Source organism: Glossina fuscipes, unplaced genomic scaffold, assembly GCF_014805625.2.
Source record: "Glossina fuscipes isolate IAEA_lab_2018 unplaced genomic scaffold, Yale_Gfus_2 61646, whole genome shotgun sequence".
NCBI classification, from domain to species: Eukaryota; Metazoa; Arthropoda; class Insecta; order Diptera; family Glossinidae; genus Glossina; species Glossina fuscipes.
This window is the reverse complement of record NW_024003855.1, coordinates 943,846-970,598: the sequence shown is the minus strand read 5'-3', so window position 1 is coordinate 970,598 and position 26,753 is coordinate 943,846. Positions and strand designations below refer to the sequence as shown.

Genomic DNA, 26,753 nt, shown 5'->3' with positions numbered 1-26,753 from the left:
ACAGTAATGTTTCCGATATTGCTGAGTCGGTTGGTAGCAAAACAGTTACAAACAAACCGGCAAGTCCGTCGGTTTTAAGCTACGCCGAAGTAGCAAGGGTATCTCCGCCACTCTTTTAAAGTATTAGTTCCGACTGAAAACAGTGATATGTTGTTAAACAAACCAATGTGGCCAGTAGGATCCTTAATTAAGGAATTTATCCCTCGAGATCGTCCCCGTAATACCAAAGCAATTCGCTTTCAAAAAACTAAATGTTTCTTCAGGCCCACTATCTCTCATTTATCAAAATGTTAGGGGCCTAAATTCGAAAATTCGTTCCACTTTTCTAAATTCAGTGAGCACGGAATTTTTCTGTTTGGCCTTTACTGAAACTTGGCTAAAACCCGATCTTCATTCGTCAGACCTTTTTCATAATTCTTTCCAAGTGTTTAGAAATGATCGAGTGAATCGCATTGGTGGTGGTGTATTAATTGCCATATCTGCGTCAGTCCCGTCCAATTTAATTGAATTTCCCACTTCTCCTGACGTTGAATTTATCGCCATTCGTGCGAAAATGCCTAATAAACATCTATTTATAACCTGCTCCTATATTCCCCCAATTTCTGATATCTCCATTTACAGGAAAGACGCTGCCCTCATTTGTGAAGTGGCCAAGCGGTCTAGACCCACCGATTTGGTCGTTGCATTGGGTGACTTCAACTTGCCTCAAGTCACTTGGTGTAACAGTGATAATTCTGGCTGTTTGATTTCTATTTAGACGTCTGATAGGGCTGTTGTGGTCTTTAATGAATTGTTTGATCATAATTTGGTTCAATATAACCGTACTCCAATTGTAATGGTATACTGCTTGATCTCTGCTTTGCCAATTTTCCCGAGATTTACGTAAATCGTTGTCCACCTTTTAGTTTACCTGAGGATCCTTATCATCCGTCAATATGCATTTCCTTTCATCATATTAATGATGGTTTGTTGAAATGCCTTAATGTGCCAAATCAAACTTTTTAAAATAACTATTATGATTTTCATAAAATCAATATTGTATTACTAAAACATCGTCTTTCACATCTGACGCTTGATTTCTCAACCGGTAGTATTGAAAGCTTATTGCCATCGTTCTACAATACATTAAATCTAGGTATTGCTGCATCCGTTCCGATCAAGCCGTGCCGACCTCGAAGCAGGTGTCCCCCGTGGTTTAATAAGACAATTAAATATCACAAGAATAGAAAAAACTCGCTATTCAAAAAATATTCGAAAAGTGGCTCTGCGCTCGACAATGTCGCTTACTCGGTGGCGAGGCATAGATTCAACTCCCTCAACCATCATTATTACTGCAGATACCTTCAGTTCATTAAATCCTCTCTGTTTGCTAATCCTAAATTCTTCTTTAAATTTGTTAACTCTAAAAGAAAAATTTCCACATATCCCTCTCATGTTTCTTTTAATGGCTCTGATAGCTCGGATGATTTTGAAATCTCAAATCTATTTGCTGAGTATTTCCGACGAAACTTTTCGATTGCTAATTTCGATTTACCAGCAAACTACCTATATCCTATAACTAACTCGGTTTCAATACCTAACTTGGTTATTTCAGAAGATGACGGTTTTAAAGGGTTGAGCTCTCTAAAATACAGTTATTCGCTTGGACCTGATGGAATTCCATCATGTGTACTTAAATCTTGCGCTGTCGAGTTATGTGGTGTGCTCTCAAAGATTTTTAACATGTCCTTGTATTTAGGTGTTTTCCCTCCATGTTGGAAGAGTAGTTTTCTTATTCCTATCCACAAAAGTAGAAGTAGAGAATTTGTTGAGAACTACAGAGGCATAGCCAAGTTGAGTGTCTTGCCCAAGTTGTTCGAGCGTATTGTGACTCAGCATTTGGCCTTTGCCATTAATTCGTATATTTATCCGCACCAGCACGGCTTTCGTAAAAGGCGATCTACAGTCACCAACTTTTTAGAGTTTACTTGTCATGTTTTGAAGGCTTTTTCTAGTGGCTCTCACACAGATGTGATACACACTGATTTAAGCAAAGCGTTTGATACGGTTAACCATAATTTACTGATCTTTAAACTCCAAGCTTCTGGCTTCCCTTCCTATTTAGTGAAATGGATAATCTCTTATCTGGACAACAGATCCTTCAGAGTTTTGTTTAACTTTATCACTTTGGATGAATTCCCCGTTTCGTCTGGCGTACCACAAGGAAGTCACTTAGGTCCCATTTTATTTAGTTTATACATTAACGATCTCCCATCGTTGGTTAATTCCAGCCAGATCTTAATGTATGCTGATGATGTCAAACTGTTTTCTTCCTTCTCTGTTGAATCGCAATCACATCAACTTCAAGGTGATTTGGATAATTTTGTTGCATGGTGCTCTTTGAATCTTCTGAAACTAAATCTGAGTAAATGTAAGAAGCTTTCTTTCTCAAGAAGAAAGTCATTCATTACTCAGTATTTCATAGATTTGTATAAATTGGAGGACGTCGATTCGATCACAGATTTAGACGTTCTATTTGACCATAGGTTACGTTTTAACTTGCATATTGAGCTCTCGATTAGCAAAGCTAGGTCCGCGCTTGGTTTTATAAAAAGGTGGTCCAAAGAGCTTGGTGATCCCTACATTACGAAAAGGCTGTACATGTGTTTGGTTAGACCCATACTCGAGTATGCCTCAGTTGTGTGGTCTCCTTCATATAGGTTCTACGTAGATTCAATTGAATCTGTTCAAAAGCAATTCTTGCTGTTTGCCCTTAGAAATTTGAGTTGGGATCCAATTGTCTCTCTTCCTCCGTATGAAAATAGGTTGCTTCTGCTGTCCTTACCGTCTCTTGAGAAACGTAGGTTTGTTCTTGGCGTTTCCTTTGTAATCAAAGTAATAAATGGTGCTATTGAATCGCCTTCATTACTTGGTGAAATAAGCTTTAATGTCTCTAACCGCTTCTCTAGGCACTTTATCTTGGTTAAGCTTAGTCAGTGTAAATTTAATTATGAGCTGTTTAATCCGCTCAGAGTCGTTTGCAAGAACCTAAATGACGTCTACCACTTATTCTCGTTATCGAACTCTTTAAAGTCCATTAAAGCAACATTGCTTAATACGCGCGATTTACCTATGTCGTACTTAAACTAGCTTTTAACCATAAAAAGTCGTTACGATTCGAAAATGAATTATTGTTAATTATTATCGATTGCCAGGCTTATGCATGTTTGCGATGGCTTAGGGGTTCATTTGCAATTTGGTCTTGTACCGGTTGTATGTGTGGCTCTATGCTGATAGTGTACATGGTATTTTTTTTTTTTTCTTTTTATTTTTCTTCTTATTTGTTTTATTATACTTATACTAAATTTTATTATTAATTAATATAAGTTTTGCATTATGGGCCAATTGAACTCGACTGTTATTTGTTTAGTTGAGTTTCTAGTATAAGTAGAATTAATATAAATAAATAAATAAAGTAAGCAACACTGCACACGTTAAGAAGAACTTTGAAAGTATGATACATCTGGTTAAGTTAATGGCCGTTGGTGGTAGATGTAACCCACGAATAAATACACACTACTTACAGATCTATGCAATATATTCTCCACAATATCGTACGCCCTTATCGCATATTCTCACGCATATACGTTGCTCAAAAATCAGGAAGCTTTCATTTTTCACCTGGCCACCGTTTATAACACATTTTATGAACTTCCGTTCGCTTCAACGGCGAATGGCAGATAATCTCTTATGTTTGTATTATGCATCATTATCGTTCTCTAATATTTATTTTGAAACAAGTAACAACATTATAGTCGTGGAAGGGCGTTCTTTAAAAAAACTTAACCACTTCACGTAATACGAAATATTTTATGGAGTGGCACTAGAAATAGACCCATGTGATATCAATTAGGCCCGCTAAAATTTTTTCTCAAGTTGCTATCAAGAACAAATTTTGATCATAAAAAATTAACAAACTGGCTTTTTGGCATATAAGAGTTTGCATTAACATCCGGTAGTACCTAAAAAATAGACCTATGTGGTCCATATTCGGTAAGTTTAATTTCGTGTCAATTTTCACTATGAAATATGGAAAACTACACATTTTTTGCATATAGAGATTCAGTCTTTTTAGGAACGATTGTATGAAAGAGGATTGAAAAAATTTCCGCTGCCGAAACGAATTTTTGTATACCAACTTAAAATGTCGAAATACCATTACTCAGTGACTTTTGTTGAGAAATTGTAAAAAATTTTCAGTCGCTTTCTACTTACGTCGCTGGATTGGAAACTAGTTAACTCAACATATATAGTCAATACCAAGACTTGGCAACCTTGTCAGTGTTTGCTGGCGCAAACGGGTACTTCACTAGAATAATCGCCTTCTTTGTGAGTACCATTATATTAAATCAACTTCTAGAAGGAAATCTGAAAAAACTAAACCAAATGCCATCAATATCCGGAATATATTGTAAAAATTCATTCAATTAATCATATAAAAGTGTTTATCATCAAAAGGCAGTTACATTTTTCTCCAGAAATAAGAGACAAAAATAAATTGATGCTTTCTCATGTTGTGTGAATTTTATTATTATGTGTTTACTGTGTATGTGCATAATACTATTGCTAAGCAAATGTTCGGATTAGTGTGAGTGCAGAAACGCAACATAATACACATTTCCCGTCGTACGGTGTTGCAGATACTTTCTATATTGTAGTTTTGGTATTTTTCATTGTCACCAAATTAGAATGAGATATTGTATTGAATTTTGTAAGTGCTTTCATTTATTTATACGTAGATGGATTTTAGGATATGTACAAAGTTGGGCACAACGCATGAATTTTCTCTGCACGATTTTTTACACGTAGTGTACCTCTATTAGGTGTGTAACGATTCTACACGATTTTTGCTAATTTTTCTTGAAACCAAACACAAGGCTGGTTGCTATTTGTAAAGGCAGCACAGAAAAAAATATTGAGAGCAAAAAAAATCCTTAAGCCTTCGTTAGTTGTGGGTGTGTCGAAAGCTCAAAAAAACATTTTTATAAAAACAGTGTAAGCCTGACTTTTGACTGTGTGCGTATAAGCGCACTAAATTTTCACAATGACTGATGCTAAATCTTTGTATTTCCTGATGTTTCCCAACTTAGCGTAGTCTATTTTGCATTTTAAAGATGCCTGAACATAGTTTAAGGTTTTTCTTGTGCTTAAATTATTGCTATTGAATTGAAGTAGACGAATGAGAAAAAGTAATAGAAAAATCTGGATTGAACGTAGCTTGCAATCATTCATATATACTGAAGATAAATAAGCAAGCGTAGAAACATTGAAGAAAAGTTCAGTCCCCGAATATCATAAACAAAGAATCAACGCTGCTTATGAATTGTAATGCAACAAGAAGAAAGAAGGTTTCAAATTTTTTGCTGTACGACGTTATGCTATATAAGTGCACAAATCTACATTTTATGACTCTGGTTTAATTTAAATAACGTTAAATTGAGCGATAAGCGATGTACTCTAGTACTCCATATACGGGTATGTACTCCAAAAATTTGATAATTTTAGTTGCGTCTTGAAAACTAGCTACCTTGTTACTTAGAAATGAGAGTTTGTCTTGACCATTTCGAGCCAATATACGAGTGACTGTACTGAAAATTGCATCTATACATCATTTCGGTTTGTTAATTTTGTTAAGTTTAAAAAAATGTATAAAAGTATCGAATTTTTTTTTTTTAAATTATGTTATTTTATATTTGAGCATTTGCCAAACTTCGACCTCTTCATGGAGAAATGTTATCGTTGAGATTTACCTAACAGTAAAAGTTATATCACTGAGGTATATATACAATAAAGATTTTTTGAGTTTGCTGAAAAATTCGTGATGTCGTGGGTTTTAATATATAACAAAGTTTGCCCACCCTGAATTCAGTTTTAGTATTGATATCATCACAGAAAATTTTTATATCCAACACCGAAAGCAGAAATATCAATTTTGAAAAAAGATTTGCAATAACCAGAAGAAAACTTCAGAAACGCCATCAAGTATACATATTTTGGATCAGAGTCAAATTCTGAATCGAGTTGATTAAGCACTGTGTATTGTCTGTTGTAAACATTTCCCCGACCGCAAAAATTTAGTCATCGGCTTCTAAATTAGCAGGAGTCTTTGAAGCCATTTTACGCGTGTTGATATTGAAGATAAGCTCACTTGCTCAAGTGACACGTCAACAATACGCCATAAAGTAAGAAGACCTAGTTGAAAAGCAAAGCGTTTCGTGTATACAACAATACAAATCATAACGCCTATTCTATAATTGATTCTCCAGCATACTTGCACAAAAGAAAAGTTAAAAGAACCTTCCTGTATTACAATGTGTTGTTTTTATTGTTCGGCTGGATTTTTCATGAATATATGAAAATTAATGGTGTTCAAAATTCCTAACACTCGCCAGAGACTTGCAGAATTTCAGATTCATAATGTTGACGAAAAATTGTAGTTGCTTACGGGAGTGGAAAGAAGTAAACCAGCTGGTGTTAGCGGGCAATGTTGGTGGTCGCAGGTCTCTTAAGCTGTAGATTTGTATTTGCTGTGGTGATGATTACATGCTTTATGACCATGCTTTCAGGCATAATTGGAATATTTGCCATCATCCCACTTGAAGATATTGATTGCTGAGGATATTATGCCATGACCATCCGCTTGCATAGCGATCTGCGCACACTTTTTTCTGCTGGTAATCAGTAACTGCTAACCATTCGCATTCGTGCCAGTTGTGTCCATCATATGTTTGACATGGTCAGCGTCGGGCTCCTCTTCAGGCTTATTTGGCTTTGGTAGAATCACTAACTTTTATGTTCTCCCTATGCTAGGGAATCTACTTCTATCAATGTAGTTTCCATGAACTTTTGAGAGGCCATCACCTCATTTGGGATGCCACCTGGTCTGAGTGTCTTGCTGTTACTCAGTTCCTTTGCTCTGAGCTTAATTGCATCAGCAATAATGCCATATGGCGACCTTTCCATATTAAGGTTTCTATTCTGCAGTGCGACTTTGCCTTTGTGGCTTACTTCTTGCTTGTACGCATTTCTTCTCCAATTCTGCGAGTTTCATATTCCACCAATAGGTTGGTTTACATTCAATGCAATTTAATCTTCCAACAATGGCGGCGCCGCATGTTTTCATTATATGTGGGGCCAGTTTTCTCGTTTGTTTCTCAGTATTCCACGGCCATTTCATATCTTTTGATATCATTGTCCTGGACATGTCAATATCTGGTCTCTCTATTCCCTGAACTCGCATGCCTGTGATTATCGCGTAATAGTCATCTTGAATCTATGTATTGCTAACTTTCCATTCACAGTAGTATATCAAGGAACTGCTGACAAAAGTTTATTGTTGACGCATCTCCATTTTTTAAAATCTCTAACATTTATTGACGATTCACAAGCCTTAGCCGCTGTAATCACTACGTCCAGTGTTTCTTCAAACTCCAATAATTCTAGACTTGCTGGGAAGGTGACAATTGGAAATGAACTTCCCATTTATTTTAGTCACTACATAATATTTGCTATTTCTCGTAGGGATTTCTATGTTTTTTTCATCACCAGCCCAAACAGCTGCCACGTTAGCTCGGCCCGTTATGCATCGCTTTCATTTTGTTTGTTTTGCAGACATCTTACAACCTGGACATAATTTACTAGTTGACTGGCATTTGGTCTCTTGGCTCTGAAGATAATGCAACTTGGTTCCTTCTTGACCACATATAAACCAGCATTTCCTTTTACCTGTGCCACTTTTGCAAGATTTGACGATATGGACAAACTCTAGGCATTTGAAGCACCTGGTGAGCATGTCATACAGGTGCACTCTGTATATCACCCATCAAATCGTAATTCCTCCGTTTTGCAGAAGCGCCGTGGCTATATTAGAGGTGGCATATAATATCACCACCTGAATAACTGCATACGATTTTCTTAAGGCTATGACTATTTCCTCATTTACATTGGCATCGATTAATTTCTCATTGACAGCCTTTACAATATGATTTCTTCACCGAGCAATAAAATCTTAGCTTGCTTACCAAGCACCTTCTCTATTCGGGTTTTTTATTCCTACGAATTTTCCTCTGATGTTTTTTTAAGCTCCAAAAAAATTTCTTCGCTTTCCGAATCTTCTGCGTGTTTTTGCTCATATTGCGTAGACCCTCGATCTCTTTAGCAGTCTTTTAAAACGTTGGTGTATAACATGTCGTCCATTTTTGCCACCATTATAGCATTCGGCATTCGACTACATTTTCGTTTACTTTGACGATCGCTCGTTCCTTCACTCCACCAATGGTTATCCATCCTTCGGATTTCATTTTTCGAGCACAACCATCAAATCTTGCATGTTTCTGTATAGTGCGCCTGGGAAGGGCCATCATTTCTATGAGGCCGAAATTTTAACTCCTGACTCAATAAATGCAACTGCTTCTCTTATATAGATCTCCTACTATTTGTGCATCTGGCTCTTGCAGTCCTTTGCGCCTGTTTTCCTGTGCGCGTTTCCTCGCCGCCGGTGCCAGTCGGCATCATTGTAAATGTTATCTTACTATTATTGCTGTCTTTGCTGCTGCTTGTTATTTTTGCCCTTGTCACTGTTACCGTTATTATCGTTGTTACTGCTTTGTGCGCAAAAGTGTGTTTGTGTTCGTTTAATACGTGTGTTTGCCTGTATGTTTTGCTTATTGATATTTTTTCTCATTCCAAAGCCAGCAGTCGATGTTGAGTCAAGTTTGCTCTGATTTTTGGTACACTGATTAAAACGTGCGTACCGACCACTTTAACAGGAGTGTATCTGCACTACACTGACAACGTTACTCAAGATGAAATGCAGCGATGTCAAGCTTTTCTTGCTTTTCGCCTTGCCTTAATCTTTGTATATTAAGTGACACTATGTTAACCCTGAGTGAACGAGTGCCGTCATACTCACGACATTATAAATATTATGAAAAAAAGGAATGCCGCCATACCGGCAGCACGTCGTGATATTTTAGGAAATCTGCTAGGTTCGGCTTTAATTATGCATGCAACAACTAGGGGAATTTACATCGTTTTGTATACGGTCAATAAAGTTTGTTATCGTCATTTTCGGCTCAGTATCTATTAGAAGAAAGAGTGACAGGGTCGTGTGTACATGCGTATTAGTTTTTCTATATACAATTTAAGATATGGCAAAGGAAAAGAGTGTTGAAGAAGCAAGTACCAGTAGAAACCTGGAATTTTCTAGTAGTGAAGATGAATTTTATGTGTTTGCAAAAGAAAAATGGAGTAGCTAAAGATGAGAATAATAATTACGACAGCTCTGATAACGACTTACTTCCTAAAGAAACGCGTGTTTTGTGTATTACGGATACTGATAGGGTAATTAGTTTATTTTTGCGTTCTAAAAGTGCTTGATTGCAGTTGTCTGTAAAAATCTTTTCCTTGTCCTAAAAGGTCATTTAATGGTTGCGTTATATTAGCAAAGCCTTTCATAAATTTTCTGTAATATTTGCAGAATGCTACGAATCTTTTTACTTCGTCTGCGTTTTTGGGGTAGGGATAACATCTTATCGTGTCCTATTTAGCGGGGTCTGGTATCAAGCCAAGGGGTGTTATGAGATATCCTAGGTAGTTAGTTTGAGGTTGTATTTATTAAGTTGTTCAAGTACTTTTGTTAGATGTCTGTTATCATGTTCAAAGCTACATCCGCGAGGTTGTCTGCGTACAACAATGCTTCACTGTCTAGTCCTTCTAAAACTATAGTTGGCATTCTCTGAAAACTGTAGAACGATATCTTAAGTCCGAATGGATGTCTTGTGTATTGGTAGTGTCTGTTTGATGTTGAAAAGACGGTTAAAGGTCGTGAGTTTCCGTTGAGCTCTATTTGATGATTTGTCGGGTGTAGGGTAGAGAAACGTTGTGATCGTCCTAGTTTGTCTAAAATGTCTTCTAATATTGTGAGAGGGAATTTGTCGTTTACTATTTTTTCGTTTCATTTTCTGTACTCTACTACTGTCGCAATTTTTTATGTCCGTCTAATTTTTCTTAGGTAATAAATGGTGAGTTACAACTAATTAATACGACCCTTCGTTGTAATAATTCTTCTACTTGATGGTGTCAGTTTGTGCGCGGGGTAATTTATAGTTTTTTATCTTTAGTAGTGTTTTCTCGTTTGATTGTATGTTTTGTGTACAAAAATTATTTGCAGTGAGTGGTTCATTTTCTAAATGAAATATTGTTTGAAATTTTTTGAAGATTTTTATGAGTTCTTGTTTTTGAGAGTTGTTTAAGGTTTGGAGATTGTAGTATTGCTTGGAATAATTTGAGTTATTTTTAAAAAGGAGTGTGTTCTTAATAGTTGCCTAAAAAGAGTGGTATAGGTTTAGAGGCTATTGCTAGATTGAACGCCATGTTTTTATTTACTTTATCTTCCATATTGGTTTGTTCTTTTTCTAATAATTCTTCTGGTTTATCTTCTCATTTGATTTATACTTTTTTTTAACAATTCTTTGGCTTCCTTGCTTTTCATTTTAAAGGTTTGTATTTTGTTAAGTACTTCTATCTGTTGTTCTTTCCTTCTATTATTTTATTAGCTTTTTCTTTGCAACTTTTTATTCTTTCTGTTTGGTTTTTTATAGTTTGCTATGTGTAGGTTTTTCTACCTCTATCCTTTCCGTTTATAGGGGTTTATGAAATTCGCTTAATTATAATTTATGATGTAATAATATTTATCATATTATTATTAATATTATATAAACGTACGTGAATTGCATATTCTACATATCTAAGGTCTATTATTTTTATATATTTGTGTTTTTTGTTAAGTAAGTTTTAAAATGCTTACAGATTTTAAGGGCTATGTATATAAGGATGATTGTTACTACTAAATATATAAAATTATTTTTTATATAAATAGTTGAAATGTTACTTTCAAAATGTTTAATATATAACATATTTATAGATAAAAAAAATCTTTTTTAAATAATGTGTGCGGTTATCGAATCACTTCTTTAATTTGTTGATTTCTGTCCAATATTTGCATGTTCCTAGGGAACGGTTGCTGCACTTGGCGTTTAAAATAGTTTAGTTTTCCTATTTTTGATTAATTTGCCATCTCGGTTTTTTTGTTTGGAGATGTAGGTGACTTCCAGTTCCTTTTTTTTTGTTGTCTTTTGAAGTATTCTTCAAGGAATCTCTGCGAAGTCAATGTCACAGTTGAGCGAATCTCTCTCTTGAAGGCCCCAAATAGATTTCTTTGGCAGTCGATGATGTTCAAATTTGAAGGAATGGCCCGCTTGTTGGTTTAGCGATATGTTCCGTAGATATTGGATGTGACGGTGCTCAACTTTTCCCTTTGCACAATAACGAATGCAATAATGATGACAAGAATTATAATTATTATATCTGTACTCAGACTTCTTACATGCACCTGCCTATTTTCATCTACTAATAATTCAATGTGTTTCTTATACTGTAATTGTTTCATATATAAGTTTTATAGCTGCAAATTTGCGCATGTTGCATTAAATTTTTCTTTAATTTTCGTAATCAGATTGGGGAAAGCTGGCGTTTTATATAATTTGATAATAACATTGGTATAAGCTTTATAAAGTACGTCGATTTTACTAACTTGTCTACACCCGTTAGAAATAAGTTTTTCCCCATTAAAAGTTAATTTAGGTGGATCAATTGACCTGGACATAGCGGCATAGTGGTGGCTTGAATTTGGGGCTTTGTACGGTGACGGCTATATTTGTTCGATTTACAGATAAAGATAGCAAGCGTTTAGCATTAAACAAAACATTAGTGCACCATTGTTTACATATGCTTAATTAAATTTATTATTTCTAGAATAATTACAATTAACTTTGCAGTTTCGAAGCCGCACTTTTGACTAGGCGAGAATGAGGCCCTAATTTAATCCCTACATCTACAATCTCTACAGACGCTATTGATAATTCATAGCCATATTCCTCTCAAAATTGATTTCCATCTTCTCATTTTACCGTTGTTATTTTTATTGCTAAGCGTATAAGTTACTGTACATACTTTAACCTTAACCGATCCGTATTTCCTAAGGGAACTTAATGTCCACGTAATGGCAATGGTAGTTTTTTTTTTATTGGCGGCGCAGGAATCCTCCGCCTTATCAAGTGTTCTAGAAATAAAATCTATTAGTTTGCCACCTTGCAAGAATATTGCTCCGCTCGCAAATTTGAGTTGCCGACAAACTCGAATCTTTACTAGAACCTGGATAAGCGAGGATAATATCGTCGGAATTAAGGCATTCCTTAATTTTCACAAACAATTCTTTCCGATTTTTTTTAGGGGAATCTAGTGAAAACCACCTTTAAAATCAAGTACTGGAAAGAAAGCACTAGTCCCGAATTGTGATATTATCTCTGTTAGCTCGAATTTATTTTCCTATAGTCATTTACCAAAGGATATTGCTTATTACCGGCTTTATCTGATTTTTTTGGGACGATCGATACCGGGGAGTTAAATGATGCTCGAGATGGTTTTATAATACCGTCATTCAAAAGTTTGTTTGTTCCACCTTCTGATTCAAATTTTAGGGTTGCGCAATAAGAATAAAATTTTGAGCAATCTGAGCGTCAGTTGTTGTTCTAATTTCATCTACATCTTCGGTTGTATATATAAGATTCAGAAAAGGATTGGTGATACATACTTATGATTTTCCCATAGTTTCTTTTTACTTTGTCGCTTAATTCTCTAATCTGATGTTTATAGCACTTACGCATTGTGTGGGAAGTTGTTGGCGGTTTACCTTCAAGCCATTTTTCGATATCGCGACATTTTTACTAATGCGAATGAATGCTCCTTCATCATTTTGCAGAATACCATCAAACTAATTAAATGACGGCATTGAATAAAATTTTAGTTTATCCTTAATTTTAAAAAGCTTTAGAAAAGCATGTTAACTAAATCTCATACCGCTTGCTACTAATCTTGCGTAAAAGGTGTCCTTCTTTGCTATACGTTTCTTTTTTAATTTGGGCTTAACGTAATTTTTACCACAGCCTGTGCTAAAAAGTGTATGTCAGTTGGTTCACTAAATTGTCTTTCTTCGTCCTCATCTTGTTCATTTCTTATTACCGATGTGTCAATGTGAAAACTCTTTTAATGCCTGTATTACTGCTGCCTGATGGGTTTCTGTGTCCTCTCTCAAAAAATTGGCTTTGCTCGGTTCTGTTCATATAGTTTATTCGACATGACTGTGTATTTGGGTCTACGTCCATTGATTCCGGACGCGGCGAAGGTTAGGTGGTTTTGAGAAGGGTGTGAACTTATATTTAAATATAATTAGCAAAGACACAAACTTTTTATTTTGGTTGAGCTCTGTTAAATCATTAGCAGAATTCTGTTAAACGAAGTGTTGGAGGAATTTAAATCAAAATACAGTTAAAATAAAACTTTTCGAGAATTCTTTTACAAAATATAAACAAAACATGACTTAATGTAAATTAAGTAATATTCAAAAGGACAACATTTTTACACTATGTCATAAATGAAAGTTTGCTTAGTTACTGTGGGCAAGCTTTGTCCTGTAGTAATTAAAAGAACTTAACTTTTTCTTCAATAGCTACTTTAAGCATTTTTGCTATAAATATTTTCGTTTTAGGTTAATATTTCTATGCAAAATTAATTAAAACATTGTGTCTAAAGGCGGCTGAAAATTCCAGTGTATCTTAACAGTTACCTCATTTTTTTTTATTTATTTATTTATTTATTTACTTTATTCACTTATATATGAAACTCAACGAAAACAAATTGACGGTCGAGTTCAATTGACTCTTAAAGTATTATTATTATTATTATTTTAATTTTAGACTAATGAATTGAATTCTTAGACTAAAAAAAAGACATTGAGCACTTAAAGTAAATCTTATATTAATTAATATTAAACATAGTATAAGTATAACAAAACAAATAAGAAGGAAAAAAAAGAAACAAAAGCATGTACATAACTACCATAGAGTTACGACCACAACCAGTACAGGACCATATTGCAAATGAATCGCTAAGCCATCGCAAACATGCAATAACTCGGCAACCGATAATAGTTAACAACAATCAATTTTCGAATCATAATGACTTATTAAGGTTACAAGTTAGTTTACATACGACATAGGTAAATCGCGCGTATTAATCAACGTAGCTAATAGACTTTAAAGAATCCGATAATGAGAACAAGTGATAGACGTCATTTAGGTTTCTGCACACAACTCGGAGCGGGTTAAACAGCTCATAATTGTATTTACATTGACTAAGATTAACCAAGTGCCTAGAGAAGCGGTTAGGGACATTAAAGCTTCTCTCACCAAGTAATGCGGGCGAGTCAATAGTACCATTTATTACTTTGATTACAAAGGAAACGCCAAGAACAAATCTACCTTTCTCAAGTGGCGATAAGGATAATAGAAGCAACAAATTTTCGTAGGTGGGGAAGAGAGGCAATCGCGTACCAACACAAACTCCTAAGGGGAAACAGCAAGCAAGAATTGTTTTTGAACAGATTTTTCGTAATGTAAGGATCATCACGCTCTTTGAACCACCTCTTTTCAAAACCAAGCGCTGACTTAGCTTTGCTTAACTAGAGCTCAATACGCAAATACCGAATTATTCAAGTCACTTTGAAGCTGATGTGATTGCGATTCTACGGAGAAGTAAGATAACAGTTTCACATCATCAGCATACATTAAGATCTGTCTGGAATTAATCACCGATGGGAGTTAATTAATGTATAAACTAGATAAAATGAAACCTAAGTGGCTGCCTTGAGGTACGCCAGACGTCACGGGGAATTCATCCGAGGTGATGAAGTTAAACAGAACCCTGAAGGATCTATTGTGTATATAAGAGCGTATCCATTTCACTAAATAGAAAGGGAAGCCGGAGGCTTGGAGTTTAAAGATAAGTAAGTTTTGCTTAAAACAGTATATATTACATGAGTGCGAGAGTCACTGGAAAAAGCCTTGAAAAAATGACAAGTAAACAAATTGGTGACCGCGGATTTTCCTTTCCGAAAGTCACGCTGCTGTTGAGAAGTCCTTTAACCCTTTAATTGAGGAAATTAAATCTATGCCTTGCAGCTGAATAAGCGAAATAGTCGTAAGCAGAACCACTATTCATAAAATTTTTGAAAGGTTTTTTTTTCCTATTTTCGCAAGCAGAGCCACTTCCCGAATATTTTTTGAACAGCTTGTTTTGTCTATTCTTGTAATATTTAATTGTCCTATTAAACCACGGGGGACACTCGCTTTGAGGTCGGCACTGCTTAATCGGAACAGATGCAGCAATAGCTAGATTTACAGTATTGTAGAACGATGGCAATAAGCTTTCAGTATGGGATTTTAGCAGTAAAATATTGATTTTATGGAAATCATAACATTTATTTAAAAAAGTTTGATTTGGCACATTAAGGCAGTTCAATGAACCATCATCCTTGTAATGAAAGGAAGTATACATTGCTGGATAGTAAGGATCCTCAGGTAAACTAAAAGGTGGACAACGATTTACACTAATCTCAGGGAAATTGGCAAAGCAGAGATCAAACAGTCTACCATTACAATTAGGGGTACGGTTGTATTGAATTAAACTATGATCAAATATAAATAATAATAATAATAATAATCTATCATAATAATGATAATAATCTATCATATTGTTATAAAATTCGCTTTTCTAAGATACAGTCCGTATCACTGGACTATGGATTTTTTGTTCAAGATAAATACACTTCAAAGTTCTTTTATTTACAATTTCATTCCTTTACAGTAGGATTATTCACAATCAATTTTTGCCAATACTTTCTACTGCTCAACTTAAATATTCTTTTCTTACTAACTTTCCCTTCCGCAAATATTCTATTTTTACCGCCATGTTACTGGTACCTGCTTTAGCCTGTCACTTACGATTTGCGTTCTATTTCGAACCTGTCGGTGCATGTTATCCAATATCACTCTCAATCTAGCAACATATTCGGTCTCGGTCCTTTGGACGTTAGGCGGTGTCCCGAATTTTATGTCTGCTGGTAGCCTCAGATTGGATCCGAACAACATCTACGGGGTAGAGCAGTGGTGTTGTGCACTGCCGACCTGTATGCCATTAAAAAGATTGGTGTGTGTTCATCCTGCTGATTGTCGTCGATCACTTTTCGCAAATGTTCTTGAAGCGTTCGATTAAATCTTTCGACCATTCCGCCAAATATTTGGCAAACCTCTTGAAAGATCGAAGATTTAAAGTTCCTACTTTGGTCTGAATGCAGCTCGATGGGGGTTCCAAGCCGCGTAACCCAATTATTGACGAATACTTTGGCTATTGTCTTTGCTTCTTAATTAGCTATGAGGTATACTTTTGACCATATACTGAAGTAATCAATGGCTACCAGTACGTATTTATTTCCTGCATTTCCGGCTGGAAATAGTCCAGCAATATCCATTGCGATCCTTTCGAAAGGTGCACCCATGTTATACTGCTGCAAGCGCCCTCGGGGTTTTTTTTCTGGCCTTTCGATTTGCTGCACCGATTGCAGTCGCGAATCCATGCAGCTACGAAATCCTTGATGCCTACCCAATAGAAATTTTCCTTGATCTTCTCCACGGTTTTTATGATGCCAAGATGGCCTCCGCGGTATTCCCTTATAATATCCTGAGTTCTCGCTTGTGGCACCACCAGTAAGATGCAGATGAGACGCTCCTCCTTTTCTAAGGCCTTTAATATTGCGTTAAAATCTCCGTCGGCCCTTTGGGCACTGCGCATGTCTTCTTTCGAAAAGCTTCCGTTGGGCTCCACAATACTCCGGCAGATGTCGACACCTCCCTTATTCTCGTTCCTTACGCAGTGTTTGCAGTGCGGGTCGCATGGACGTCTGAACATAGTATCCGCATTCCCATGCGATTTGCCGCTCCGATGGGAAATCAAGAATTGGTAAGTTTTCAGTTTTTTGATCCACCTGGTCAATTGTCCTTCTGGTTCTTTAAAGTTGAGCAACCGTCGTTGACCAGCATGATCTGTCCTTAAGTGGAATTGTTGCCCATACAGATATTTGTGGAAGTGCTTCACAGATTGCGTTATTGCCAGTCCTCGTCGCGTAACGCAATAATTCCTCTCGGGTTTGGATAGGCGCTTACTGTATGCTATGACTTTTTCGTTACCATCAATTTGCTGGGAGAACACACTGCCCAAGCCTTCTGTGCTTGCATCGGTATCCAGTGTAAATTTTTCTCCTGGTACTGGATAAGCTAAAATGAATGCTGCGCATAACTTGAGACTCCTTCCATATGAACAGCCGATTTTTCTTCAAGCAGTCCACTAGTAACCGTGGCAAACCTGGGGACGAATCTGTGGTAGTGTGTGCACAGTCCTAGAAAATTTCGAACGTCATGCAAAGTGTTTGGTCGTGGCCATTTTTTACTGCTCTTATTTTCTTTTCATCCGTGTGAATTCCGGACGTGTAGAGCTTGTGCCCAAGATATGTCACTTTCTTCACAAAGAACATAAATTTTTCGATATTCAATTTTTAACCTGCTGCCTGTAATCGGTGAAAAACATTCGCGGGATTTTTTAGGTGTTCCTTGAAATCTTTACCTATAACAATAATGCCATCCAAATACCCAAAATTTTTATGAGAAAGTTTTCGGAATTTCGGCTTGATGATTTACTACAAATTCGGCTTTTTGGCGTTGCGCTATAATGTCCCATTTGTGAATTTTTGTTGTAATGCTGATTGGATTTAATAGTTTACCGGTATTAAGTTGTTGACCGGTGAAACAACCGCTTTTCCAATGATGATGTTGTCTTTCGTACATTCTTTACTCGGTTCGACAACCCATATCTTTCTTTAGCCTTAGCTCTTGGGTAGCTGTGGCCCACACCATTACTTCGAAGTTTGGAGGGATCTTGTGTTGCCGTTGTACTACAACTTGTAACACTTCGGCTTGTCTGTCGTATCCCACAGTCAACGGCAAAGTCACATTAGCGTATTGTAACACTTGCCTTTTAATTTCCAGTATGAAGCCATGTTTTGCCGTAAAATCCATCCCCAATACTAACTCCTCCATTATATCTACCACCTGAAATTCATGCTTCATCGAAACATCGCTAATCGAAATGTTTCTCATAATTTTACCTTTAAAAGCAGCTTCGTCACCAGTTGGCGTTCGGAACCGTGCTCCAACTAACGGTTGACAATTGTATTGGTGGCAATTGTATTGGTGATAATTGAATGAGAAGCACCAGTGTTCAGCGTGATGATGTGGCCCTGGATTTCTCTATTGATCGTTAGGCTGCTATTACTTCTCTTTGCTTGAGTAATAACGACCATACGGCTACTAAATTTCTGAATCAGCCGTTGCCCGCTGTGCTAACTCTTTTTAGGTTAACGCTTGTTTGTTGGATATTTCACTGGCACCTTCACTAAAATTCCGTGTAGGCGATGTCTAGTGTGTTTTTTTGTTTTTTGATCGGCATTCCCGTGCAAAATGGCCAGGTTTTTGGTAGGCATAACACTTGCGTGTTTTTGAACCCGACAGTTGCTTATTTTCGCGCAGGACCTGTCGAAGCGCCGCGCAGACCACATTCAAATTATCGTTCTCGCTGGTAACTTCCTTGCGTCTCACCTTCATGCTTGACGTCCACAGCACACTAGCTGCTTCTTGTGTAAGCGCGAAGCCCAGCGTTTCCGTATACGTCGTTTTAGATGACGTCCATACAGCTTTTTTGAGCTCCGCGTCACGAAGTCCTTTAACAAAGGCGTCGATTTTTAATCTTTCCAGCACGTCGTTGTGCGCACCGATATACGCGAGATTGGCCAGGCGTTCGTTTTCGGCAGCATAATCTTGGATCCTTTCGTTCAGCTTCTGGCAGCATGAAGACAACTCTAGGTAGCTTACCTTCTCCGTGAATTCCGTTCTTTTTCTTTCCGGGATTACCTGGATAATTTCTGCTGCTGCTCCTCTCAAGGAGGTTATTAAGGCGACTGCTTTCTCTTCATCATCCCACATATTTTTTGTTGCAACAACACCAAACTGTAGCTTGAATGTGTTGAAGTTAGTGCTGCTGTCAAATAGGGGTGTTTTTACTTTGATGGAGCTGGTGGTTACGTCATTAGTTTGTAGCTTAGTCAGTGCTTCTTTTAAGATTTTTATTTCAATTTTCATGGCGTCTACATCTTCTTCTTGGGCATTTATTCTCGTATCCAACTGGCTTATCGCATTATCAACTTTTCCTTCCAGTACATTACCTTTGCCGTCGAATTGCTGGTACGTTTCGTCTATATGTGTTCGCAGGATGTGTTGATTTTCCTGAATCTGCTCGTCAATTTTTGATTTTAGTTGCGTTCGTTGTTGCATTTGTTGCATTTGTTGTTGCGTTTGTTGTTGCATTTGTTGTAAAAACTTCATAACGTTTGATATACTTGCACCATCTTCGGCTTTTCCTTCGCTGTGTTTTTCCTCTGCTGTACCTGTATTTTCTGTTCCTCCCAAGTTGTCGGTTTGCTCCCTTCCCTCAATATTATATTCGAATTTATTTACAATTATATTCCTTAAAAGTAGGATTATTCACAATCTATTTTTGCCAATACTTTCTACTGCTCAACTTAAATATTCTTTTCCTACTAACTCTCCCTTCCACAAATATTCCATTTGTATACATTTTTACCATCATGTTACTAGTACTTAATTTTTTAGTTTTCTTTTTAGTTCGTTAATCTGCTTCTCTGGTGCTCATTTTCCTCGGTCGGCAGCTGTATGCTGCGAATGTGCATTTAGTTTTTCCGTCTTTAGGGATTTTATTACTTAGCTGGAATGAACAGGATTTGCGATTTCCGTAACAATATGTTGAATCAAACACCCAGAATTATCACTGTTACACCAAGTGACTTGAGGCAAATTGAAGTCACACAACGCTATGACTATATCGGTGGGTGTAGACTGCTTGCCCACTTCACAAATGAGGGCAGTCGAATTTGGGGGAATATAGGAGCAGGTTATAAATAGTTGTTTATCAGGCGTTTTCGCTCGAATGGCGATAAATTCAATGTCAGGAATAGTAGGGAATTCAGTTGAATAGAACGGGATTGACGCCGATATGGCAATTAATGCACCACCACCGATGCGATTCAATCGATTATTGCTGAAAACCTGGAAAGAATTTTGGAAAAGTTCCGACGAATGGTTTTAGCCAAGTTTCAGTGAAGGCCAAGCAGAGAAACTCCGTGCTCACTGAATTTAGAAAAGTAGAACGAATTTTTGAATTTAGGCCCCTAACATTTTGATAAATGAGAGATAATGGGCTTGAAGAAACATTTAGTTTTTTGAAGGCGAATTGCTTTGGTATTACGGGGACGATCTCGAGGGATAAATTCCTTAATTAAGGATCCAATCGGCCACAATGGTTTATTGAACAATATATCAATGTTTTCAGTTGGAAGTAGCATTTTAAAAGACGAGATTGCTCTAGATTGAGAAGGAGCCAATTTGAAAATGCTAACACGCTTTAAATTGGTTGATGGGACTTACGCTGCCAGATAACTTTTTATGTTATCCACCGATGTTTCAGGTGCCAGTCTTGACACAAATATTGCTTTTCTTGGAGGAACTGCCGTCAAACAAACGTCATTACTTGGAACAGGAAGGTTGGGGAGAATAAAGATGGCGTTATTGCCCTTGCACCAGCAACTTGTGCGACTTGCCCAGTCTGATGACCAGCGTTCATATTCGAACAGCCAGGGGGAGAGCATCATTAGAGTGAGTGGCGGCTCTGGTGGAAAATACTCTTGCCGCTTCAGCGTAGCTTAAAACAAAAGGACTTGCCGGCTTGTTTTTAACTATTTTGTTACCGATCGACTCAACAATATCGGAAACATTAACGTTCATTTTAGAGTTAGAGGGAGCGGTAACTTGTACCAACCAATCAGATTTAGAGGAACTCAGAAGTGACGTCCCACACGCTACGCTGTGAGTTGTTATTTTTCTGGCTTGGGTAGAAGAGAAGTACTCAATAAAACGACACTCATCAAGCCTAGACTTAATTAGCTAAAACTTCTCCCACAAGGAGCCGAGATTTCTACTCAATTCCGAGAAACCATTTCTCGTCTCCGTGAAAAATTCGTAAAAATGAATGTCCCGCTGCCTACAGTCAGGACATTACCATCCTAAGCCTTTAAAAGGGTCAGCGACTGCGTCAGCAGCACGGCCGAGAAAGCAGTGCCAACAAGAAACGAATTTATCCGATTCCGGGCCTGTTTTTGCGCGTCATGGTGTATATAAACAATTCACGTCCAGTCAAAAACGGCAGAAGTGGATTATGAAGAAAAAAAGAGAACAAAATATAAAAAGAGCCACAACACAAAAATTGTCAACAAATTTAACCAAACTTTTCCGTTACGTTGACACTGTAACAAGAGGGCGAAAGCAAAACAAAATTGCAAACACCAAAAAAGGAGAGAAAAAAAAGGAGACATACCAGAGCCACATTTTTGATTGCAAAAACCAAACGAATTAACGCGTAAAGACAATATAGTTCCTTTACTTTAAATTCACTCACTTCACTGTAAAGATTTTATAAATTTAGGCACAATAAAACTAAGTAGCAAAAAAATTTAAAAAGAAATTAAAATATTAGTTGCAGAAAAAATCAAGACGACTATACCGCGCGTGCAGAGTTGCCAAACTTCGAAAAAAAAAAAAAATTTCTTCAAAGTTAATAATTCTTTTCAAAATTGAGTGTTTTTTAATTATTGGTGGCGCTCATTTCTTTGCACTAAGCATCAGTATTATTATTGATTACTTTCATGTTTTTCACTTTCGAAACATTCTGCTCTCCGCAAAACCTTTAGCACACATTATCATAATCTTTTTTAATTCATCGATATTTACTCGTTGTATTCGCTTTGCTTATAAAATTTTTTATAGATTTTTCGATTTCGAAAGTCCAGACGAACATATATTATTATACAGCTCCTTTGGTTGTGAACATTATTGCTCCAATTATTTATATTTTCTCGTGCTTTCTAAATTTTGAGTTTTTATTTTAATTAAAATTTTTGTTTATTCGATGATCCTATAATTTCACTAAAAATTGTTATGTGGACTGCATTTTATATAAACCCCGCTAAATGTCGAGAACGCATCATACTACTCAACCGTAGCAGAGCGACGTTTGATAATAAATGAAGCTTTACTATTTATTTAAAAATCAATTATTTTTTATTAAATTTTTTTAAAATGAAATTAAGTTAAAAATTATTGTTAAGCGCTCACTTTTCACTTGCTATGAGGAAAAAGTGTTGAATTTAATTTAGATAAATTATTATATTGGATTAAAACTACTCTTGCGCAGATAAAATAATTTATAATATTTTGCGCATTATTTTTTATTATAATTTATTTTAGCTGATTTTTTTTATTGCCTTATCTTTATTTGTTTTTTCTTTCCGGAGCTTTAAGATATTACGCCCAAGCCATCGTTAAATCTTCCTTAACGGAGATTTTATAAAAACAACGTTTTCATTTTCTCGATCAGACCGCAGTTGAGTCAAGAAACCAACTAAAAACTTATCCTACTATACAAATCATTTTATGTTTCTTTAATTTCTGCGCTGGCGTGATAATTGATCGTAGACGCTGATATTGCATTTATTGGTGCATTACTTGGGAATGTGCCAAGTTGCTGTCATTGATATAGCTTCACATGTTGTTTGGTCAGTTCAGTTTGCTAACTTAAATTAGGCAACTTACATTATAATGATAGTGCATATTCAAAGATTATCACTCAAGGAAAAAGAGAATTTTAACAAGTAAGAAAACTAAATTCGGTCGGCATCGAATCTTTTATATCTATCACCGTTATCCTACAAAAGACAAAAGAAGTAAAAAAAAATATTTATCATGCTCTATGTTATGGAGTTCGCGCACCTTACTTTTCTATATCCAAAATGAAAGTTTTCGTCGTAGAGGTATGTGCACATTACAGACGTATCCGTTGAACAGTGTAGGTCAATTCGAAATTCTTTTGAAAATTTTTAGGCGATATCTTCATTTTCGATAACGGGAGACTGTTTACCACCACATATACTACAAAATTGTGCAAGCAGACAGGTGTACAGATGAACAGGCCGGCATGTTTAGGTGTATTCAAGGATTGTAAGTGGCCAAGAACTTGCATACTGTAAAGAGTATTTGAATCTTGTTTCTGCACTTTAGAAAGATATTGAAAAAACAATTAAATTTTGACACACTATAATATTGGGTAGACGTGGTCAATTTTTTCCATTTTTGTGCACAGATGGTACAGCATCGCCTATAGAATATGAGTTGAAATTTGTGTACATTTATTTCCCATAGTTTATAAGTAATACCTTTACGCAAACGTCGGATAACACTCAAACAATATTCCATGTTAACAGTTTGTTCCGGCGGAAGGAATTCATGGTGCACAATACCGGGATAGTTGAGGAAGTTAAGGAGTTAACTTTGGTGCGTTTTTTTCGATCTTGGCCCATCTTTTGCACGTTATTCCCTCGATTGATCGGTTGTTTCCGGGTCTAATGCGTAGATACAACTTTCATCTCACGTGCTAAGGCCGATTAATAGTTCTTTGCTCAACAAAGTTGCAGACTGTAAAAATCACAAAAAATAATATTGTGTTGTACAAAACCAGTTACAAGACTAATAACGTTTATGGTGTGAACTTTGACACAGATGTCTGTTACAATACTACAATTTTAGAAAAAAAATTTCTCATATTCAATATATTCGCGCAGTTTAATTTGAAAATTGGCTTTTCATTTTGGAAGCAGATATGCAAATAGTAGAACAAAATAAAAAAAAATCTATTGTGAGCAGAAGTGATAAAATGAGTCATTGAAATTCGGAATAAAGAGTGAAGCAAAACTTAGCTTGGTGAACACACGAGTAAAAAAGTAAAATTAATCTAACACAAGTAACAGTTAAGTTCGGCGCGGGTCCAACCTCGCGCACCCATCACCACGGAAATCTTTAGTGGCCCATCATATTATTTAATGTGATAAAAAGTGAATGAGATGAAATTTTTTTTTCATCTTTTACTTCACTTAAAGGTATTGTAAAAAAATTAATCTACTATGCCGAGAGATCGAATAGTTTTTCCCATTGTGCCTTCTACGCTCTTTTATTGATACCCATATGGGTAAATGGAGATAAAAAGCCGTTACACGGCATAGTAGCAACGATGCTACATCCTAATGCAAAAAAAAGAAGTGAGGAAAAGAACCTAAGTTTTTTTTTGACATACAAACTTTTCGAGCCAACCTATGAGCAGACAACGCAAGTGACTAAGCAAGGTATAACTTTGTTGTGGACCACACTTCTTTCGTCTATTTGGTATGGGCGTCTTTGAGAAATATGCCTTTCACACCTTCGGCGATCAAAGTTTAACCATGTAATCTACTAACAGCTATATTGAGAAATTTTGAAAGTTGGAATAAACGGATTTTTGGGTGATGTACTCGAAAATAAAGCCAGAAAAAGAGGATATCGAAGTCCTTATCTCATTCGGCAATAAATGCCCATCCTGACGTAAAACGAAGACTTGGTTCGCGTAAATATTATAGAACGACTGGTTGACAGTACGCTGGCCCTACTTTCAACTAAAAATATATATATATAAGTTAAGAATCTTGATACTACTTTATTTTAGTTACAGATATACTAATATTTATTAAAAAGTAATTGAAATTCAGGTGTAATGAAAAATTCAGATATAATAATAATAAAAGTTAACAGAAAGGTTTGACGACTGTACTATCTTACAACTTGACTCTATTTAACGACTCTGCGATTTTAGAACTTTAGCTGCCGACTTAAAATTAAGAACTGTTTTGTCTATCTCTGTTTGTCTGCAACGTCATTTCGCTTAAATGTATCTTGACCCGTCTGGATTTGTTCTTTAACATTTTTTCGCATGTTAACTCGCTCCTTATTGTAATTACTACTTCGTGCTCTAACATTTCCAACAATCCGTACATTACGTTCTTTTTTATATGCGTCTTTGCTGAAATATTTAAAGTGGTGTTTATCGTCTTTTGAACCTGTCCAACAATTTTATACCATTATGATGATTCAGATCATGATACTTTCGCCATAATTACTGTTATTCTTCGATTTATTCTATCTATTCGACCACTACCCCGATGCACACCAATTGTAGTCTGAATATTTTCGATATTATTTTCTACACAAAGATTAATGAATTTTTTCGAGATGAATGGAGATTCGCTAGTTACTCTGGGTATCCAACATACCCAAAGACATCTGATCAGACGTTTAAAGTTTTTACAAGTTCTTCAGATTCTGTCATTTTACAACATAGTAACCTGACGAATTTAAAAAATTCGTTCAGCATTGATAGCATACATTTATAATTTTTACTGGCTGCGTTCATTGGAGCTAAGTACTCGGATGTGTAAAATATGTAATGATGTGTTACCTTTGTATGTATAATTTAAAAATGCTTCTTCTTTTGCTAATTTTTTATACTGGTTTTTTTTCTTCTTCTATAACCAGCCACTCAGAGGATATCCCCTATGCGTATGGCCACAGTGGAGATCAGGCAGGGTTACAGCGGGAGGGGGGTGGAGAAAGTGTGTGTGAACGTTCGACTTAAAATGAGATGTCAGGTATGATAGGAAAGACAACCGTGTGTAGGATTCCTCAAAGGCGAGCAGTACGGTTAAATACAACGTGTCATGGTAGTGTGTTGTGCTGTATACAGGTTACTCCTGGATAAGTGGGTGAGAACGATGAAAAAGCCGTGTAGTCTTAAACCACTGGATTGGTGGACAAATCTTTTTTTTCTTTGTAAAACACTTGCCCTGAATGTACATATATATAAGTGGAACACAAACCATACTATGCCGATGCTCAGGTATGTGGAAAGTTTCGGGCACACTTTCTTTTCGACCAGATAGTTTGGGTGATATGGTGGCATAAACGAATGGATGAAACGTACTTACCGAACGGGCAGTTCATAAGCCCTGTACCAATTTCGTGCCCTACCCTTGGTCTCCTTCGGCGCATGATTTGCAAAGGGAGATCCTTCTAAAAACTATTAAGAACAAATTTAAAATTGCACATTAAAATTTTACTCTCTATGTTGACGACTCACAAAGTATAATGATTATGTGCTTCTTTTATATTAGGTTGGGGAAAAAGAAATCCATTATTTTTATATGAACTTCAGGACTTTATTTAACATGCTTCGGAATGTCCGATTTGTCCATTTTAAAGGTAACTTCAAAATGCCTCTCTCATAGAAGTCCTGGTCTCTATTTGCAAAAAACTCTAGTAGTCGATTTTCACAATCCTCCCTAGATTCCAATTTTTTATCATTAAAGAAATTTTGCAATGCAAGAAAAAGATGATAATCGCTTGGTGCCAAGTCCGGACTGTATGGCGGATGCATTAAAACTTCCCAACCAAGCTCCCGAAGTTTCTAGCGAGTCACTGTAGATGTGTGTGGCCTAGCGTTGTCCTGGTGGAACACGACACCTCTCCTGTTGGCCAATTCTGGCCGTTTCTGGTCAATCGCTATCTTCAAACGGTCCAGTTGTTGACAGTAGAGATCAGAATTTAGCGTTTGGCCATATGGAAGCAACTCATAATAAATAATCCCCTTCCAGTCCCACCAAATGCATAGCAAAACCTTCCTGGCCGTTTGAGGTGTTTCACCGCTCTTTGACCACGATC

The 26,753-nt window shown here is 36.4% G+C and overlaps 1 protein-coding gene across 13 annotated transcripts in view; it reads left to right on the top strand.

The window, feature by feature from the left end:
* Window positions 1-4,385: 4,385 nt before the first annotated feature.
* Window positions 4,386-26,753, top strand: part of LOC119643796 (zwei Ig domain protein zig-8) — an 84,940-nt gene continuing 62,572 nt past the window's right edge. For 3 of the 13 annotated variants that reach the window (XM_038043299.1, XM_038043298.1, XM_038043285.1), the window contains exons 1-2: window positions 4,634-4,750; window positions 5,154-5,514. The gene's annotated coding sequence lies outside the window, so the exon portion shown is untranslated. The other 10 variants (XM_038043300.1, XM_038043297.1, XM_038043293.1 and 7 more) reach the window with 9 other exon arrangements.